The sequence below is a fragment of the Triticum aestivum genome, chromosome 7B (genome assembly GCF_018294505.1).
Source record: "Triticum aestivum cultivar Chinese Spring chromosome 7B, IWGSC CS RefSeq v2.1, whole genome shotgun sequence".
In the NCBI taxonomy this organism is placed as follows: domain Eukaryota; kingdom Viridiplantae; phylum Streptophyta; class Magnoliopsida; order Poales; family Poaceae; genus Triticum; species Triticum aestivum.
The window spans coordinates 84,326,883-84,332,975 of NC_057813.1; positions in this window are offsets into that span (position 1 = coordinate 84,326,883).

The window sequence follows — 6,093 nt, forward strand, 5'->3', positions numbered from 1 at the left end:
AAAAGGTTTAAAATAGAAGCTACTCCAGGTCTCCAGCTAAGGGATTTTTTGATGTTGCAAAAATATTTAACCAAAAATAGGAAACTTTGTGCGCTTTTGGTGGTACTGGTGGAATTGGTGGCTATTTTATCAGTTTCATGAAAATGAATATATAGCCTTATGACCCATCCTCAAACAATGTGAGAAGGGGTTTTAGCAACAAACTTTGAAAACAAGATCATAGGCTTAAGGCCAAGCCATATAGAATAAAAATTTATTTCTCTGCTTTCTCATATGGCCGGTTGTACTAAACCAACGGCACTTATTTGCGACGGAAAGGGTACTACTACAACGATATCACCATGTATTATGTACTGTCTTTACTAACGACATTTATTTTGGGACGGAAAGGGTACTACTACAACGATACCGTCTTGTATTCTGTACTATCAAAATGGTTTACCACTTGCCAGCGCGTGAGAAACTAAAAATATCCACCCATGCGACACAAACTTGCAAGTGTTTTACCACATGACACATGTGGTAAGCAATAAAAAGAAATAAAAAACTTGCAAGTGTTTCCCCCTTGAAAAATGAAAATAATCAAAGCATCATAGATAGTTTCCTACAATGCAAATGATTGACCTTCTTCCAGTGCAATACTACAATGTAACTGCAGAGGCCCAATCCCAAACATCCCTCCGTCTCAAAATAAGTGTCTCAAGCAAAATAAGTGTCTCAACTTTGTACTAACCTTAGTACAAAATTGTATTAAGCTTGAGACACACTTATTTTGGGATCCGAGGGAGTAGTAGTATACTACGCAGGAACAGACCTACTACAGTGTTCGATGCCCGTGCCATCACCGGCCCGTATCCGATGAGACGTCACGGCTATCCTGATCTGATCCGGCTCCACCCCTGTCACGCTCATGCCTCCACGGACGGCGACCCGCCCGCCGGCCCGCGCGTGCGCCCGACGTGGGATGCCGCGGCGCCGTACGCCCGCGCGGCCCCTAGGAGCACCAGGCCGGTCCCGCCGCGCCCGCCACGGACGGCCGGCCGTGCCCCCCTTTCCACCTCAGGTCCTCGTGCATGCCCGAGCGAGAAGACGTACGTACGTACTGCCCTCCGATCGTTGGCCGTGCCGTGCCGCCGCGCGCGACAAAGTCACGCGTCACGGCGCCCATGTGCGGACGTGCGACCACCCGGCCAGGGAATCATCGGTCGCGCGATCGATCGATCGACCCGGTCCCGTGCACGCGCCCATGATTGGCGCACGAATAAAGCGCCCTTGCTAAACCCACGGCCGGCCATGTTCCTGCTTCTTCCGGTTTCCTTGCTAACCCACGGCCGGCCGGCCATGTTCCTGCTTCATCCGGTTTCGGGTCAGGCGCCTGACATATCGCTTCTCCGATCACGTCTGAGTTGGACCACTCGCTAAATGAGTTTAGGCGTGCGCGGTCGACATGTGGCCCGAGATTCTCGGGCGGTCTTCCAAAACAGTGACATGAAATGAACACTATAGTAGATCATATTATCCACATTAGTATCGTATAGTAGTAGGATTCGATATATCTCTCACACGTACCTTTCGATCTAGGCAATGCTGCGTCGACCGTCGTGATTAATTCCCTATTAGGCCACCCGTCCGGGAGACCTCTGACTCACGATGAGTCAGGGGGCTGGACCACACAGACCGATCACCGTCATCGACGCACCACCGAAAGGGCCGCCGATCGACCGGAGGGCAGTGCCGGTCGCAGATAAGACAGAGAATGTGGTAGCCGAATCCATCAATAATGCGCGCGGGGGGGGGCCTTAACCATCTCAATCATGGCCCGGCCGGCGGATTGCCTAACCGTCACCGACGGAGGAAGAAGGCCAAGCTAATTAGGAGGAGACGCTGATGCATCAATTACTCATGCAAAGACGCAACATCCGACCATGGAGCTAACGATAATGTGCGCATGCAGTTCACCAGCGCAGACCCACTGAACTGTTGTTGCCGCCGCTTCTCGCAGCGCCGCTCTTCTTCTTGCTCACAAAACTCTCACTTGTAGTTTCTCTCAAGAACACATACACACGCGCCAAGGAAGACACCAACACCAGCTTTGCCAAGAGCTCTCCTCCTTGGTCACACAAACACTACATTGTTGCCTAGCCCTCTCGGCTCCTTTTCTCATTAACTCAAGTGATACTTATACACAGGAGACTAGGCCATGCCCAACCACTAACTCACGCACTCACAAACTAGGCTGACCGGCACACTCGGCCACTACCTCACGAACCCACACGCTAAGCTAACTACCCTGAAATCACTCCAGCATGCACACGACTCGGTACCCCACTAACTAATCCATGCATGCACTCATTGACTAGATAACTCACTAGCTAATGATCCGGCTAACTACACATACACACGAGACTGTACGCACACACCCTGGCCTGAGCCCGCCACGGTCAGACTCGACGCGGCCACCGCGCGCACCTACACGCACCGCGCCTGACCCGTCCTGAGCCGTGGCTTATTGCCTAACATGAACCGCTGGACAGGGCACGCACTCTCTAGTTTCCACGGGCAGATCATAGCCCGAGTGACTACCAAGCCAGCTCCCCTAAAAGAAAGACTAGCTAGCCAGCTCCGTACCCACATGCCACACATGCATGCCGCGCGGGGCGCGCGATCGACGTTGCTCCTCTTCGGCCGCCAGCTGTGCGCGCCTCCCCGTGCGTCCAACGGCTGGGGCATGCATGCAGCCTACCGGACGCCAGCCGAGCGCGCGCTGTTCGCGGTGGCGCGCGGCCCGGCCCCCCACGGAGAGGCTAGCGGCGGCTAGCGGGCGAGCGCGCGGAGAAGAAGCTCAGCCGCACGCTCCGGCGAGCAACACGACGACCGGGCGCGGGCGCTGACGAGGATCAGGATAGACGTACGCGCGTATCACCGGCGCTAGCTGCCGTGCTGCTTCGCGCCTTTTCTCTTTTTTTGACGGCGATGGGCGGCTTCAGTCACAATTCAGACGCACGCTGTCAGCCGACCGATGGACGATGGGCAATCGATTCCAGAATTGCACAGATCAGCACTCGCAGGCGTCCTGACTCGAAGGAAACAAGCAGATTTCCGTCCATATTTTACCCGAAAAACGCACCAATGAGGACAACGCTGCGAGCATAATGCGGCTGCACAAGGAAAGGAACGCTTTCGCAAGGTGGGAGGGAGGTTCCTGTCCGTCGCCATAAGCCTCCAAAACCCTCTCGCACAAAAATACAATACGACATTACCTACGCCGACTCTTCTTTTCACCGGAAGAAAAGTGGCGAATGATTCCGCCACAGGATATTCTCTTGAATGTGCGGATCTCCCAGCAGTCAGCATCTGTAGTAGTAGCACTGCAGTAGTGGTGTACTTGATTTCTTCCGCCCTTGTGTTCGACGCAAGAACGCGGTCGATCTGCCCCGTCCAGCCCCGCTTTATTCCTGCTTCCACCCACCCTAGCTAGCTAAGTGGATGCAGATTATATTCTCAGGGCCAGGGTAAATGGATTGCATGCTGTGAGATTTGTACTTCTTGTTCGAATAAATGATTGTGATTCACTGTAACTTTTGTGCATTTCCTTCACGCAGTTTCTGATAAGTGTAAATCTATCTCAGTGTAGAATGTGATTCCCCTAGCTAGGAGATAAGAAGAGCATTACTACCTGCAGACAACTCTACCTCTTCTGAATCCCAAGTGTCGGAGTTAGAACTGCGCGCGTAGAGGCCTTCTCGTTCAGCGGTTTACCCTAGAGGGCCTCGGATCACTTTTGGATTGATTGCTTTGCTGGATTGGAGAATCTGCAAGTTGCGCAACAACGACGGAATTGGAAGGGTGCAGTGGACGTGCGGAGTAGACAGCTGCCGGATTAAAGGCTAGGTAGGCTAGGCTAGGTGTTTGCGGCAGTCTTCTTTCATTTGCTGTCCAATCGTTCGGGTTTGCACCATCGACGGACGGCCTGTGCCTCCGTCGGTGCACAGTGTCCAGTCACAAACGTCTCTGTTGCCGGATACGCTTTACGGCAAAGCTACTACTCCTGCGAAGCATCTATTCAAAGGCAGTCGGATATGCTGTGAAAACTCTTGTTAAATGGATAAAAGGCAATGATTTTCAGGCATTATTGGTAGGCCACTAGAATTTCGGAATGCAGACTCTAAAATATACTCCCTCCGTCCTGAATTTTTTTTAGGGTTACTTCCGTCTTGAATTACTTGTCGCAGAAATGGCTAAAAATGGATGTATCTAGAACTAAAAATAGGTCTAGATCAATCTATTTCTATGACAAGTAATTCTAGACGGAAGGAGTATATAGTGTTGAACGTATAAGTGTAGTGTGGCAGGAATTTGAAGTTTTCTCGGTGTAAATAAATGGCGAGCATTTACTGCAGGTTTCCTACTAGTGCCGCAACTTGCCCTCTCTTTCCCTTTCTCCCTTTGCCATTGCAAAAGATCGGTTATTTCCGTTATGCAATCAATGAAAAGGAGTTGCCTTCCTCAAAAAAAGATGAAAAGGAGTTCTCGGTTAAAAAAAGTAGTAGAAGTTTTAACAATAACGCATGAAAATGCATAAAGTAATATGCCTCAAAGTAATTAGTATACCATCTAAAAATAACTTGAGCATGGCTAAAGCATTGTTTTCAAATTGAAAACTTTTATTGCTTCCCTGTCTCATGTCTCTAGGTTATACAACCACGAAAGAGTTCGGACCACCGCCCCTGCATCGAAGACGCACACAACCAAGTGCATAAATGGGGTTCAACGCAATATAAGATTTAGTTGCTAGCGATAAAAAGATAACACACTCCTAATGACACCGGGAGGCTCACTGTGTCAAATGCAGAGACTAGACCACTACCCAATCAGTACATCTTTCTCTCTGGTGTTCCTATTCCGCCGCGGCCCCGCTTTGCCTCTACTCGACCGCACAATGTTATTTCCTCCCACATTGATCCCTTTTCTTTTAGTCGCATCTATCTATATATCCTTTTCTATGAAACTTCTAATCGTGTCTAACTCGATCGAACGATGTGCTCACTTTCGCATCTCTCCCTTGATGATATTGACCCCTCACTGAAAAAGCACGGGTTATTGTAGCTCCCTTTTTCCTCTCCCCCTTGGTCCCTTTCTTACATATTCTTCATGGCATCTCATAGACCGAACAATCTGTGTACCAATGATGAAATTGCACGACGCAGCCATCTTAAGGCGCATCAAATCCTTTGCCTCCAAAAGTAGCACGATGATGAAAAAAAGTATATGTGCAAGTGGTCTGGAGGAGACATTATTTCATACCATCTTTCATGGCGATCAAGCAATGGCGTTCCTGCATCCTGCCTTCTCACTTTCGGTTTTATATATTAGTAAGACATGCTGCATTATGCTATCCTTTGCTACAACCTGTGGACAGGTGGTTGGACCTGGACCGGTTTGGAGGAAGAAAAATGTGCAATATTCCCAGCCTCGAATCGCACCCTTAGGCTTAGTTAATCATGATAGTGTTGCTTTGCTAGAGTTTATACGTAAGAGCACTCTAAACCGACGCCTTGATCAAGAGAGAGCCGGCCAATTTGGTCATGCATCTTGACTTACACGTTGGGTGCGTACGTTGCCCTCCATCGACGCTAGCTAGTATATACTGGTAAGTTACAACGACGAGACGCTACCAGTTCGTACGGCCAATGGATTCCATGTTCAGTCTTGCCCACCAATGGCGAGAGAAGGATTTCTTCAGCTATACTACTTTACCAGGTACGGCTTTCTTCAGCTACCATGCAAAGTGGTAGGTCAAGTGGATAATGTTAGGTTATTCAAAGTCCATATGTGCACATGGGTAAGCTATCCCTTTCTTTAGAGAAAAATGGGCAAGTTTTCGTTGAATTATGAGTTGCGACTTGCTTCACACCATCCAGTCTTCGATTCTTTACCGAGACAACATCTAGGGTTCCTCGAATAATGTGATATCTCACACCGGGTAAATCATTAACCCTTTCTCTTCTTACTAATACTAAATGTTCTTGTAAATTATGGCCAATATCAAGTATATAAACATTGATTTCAAATCCAGATGTTAATCGTACTCTG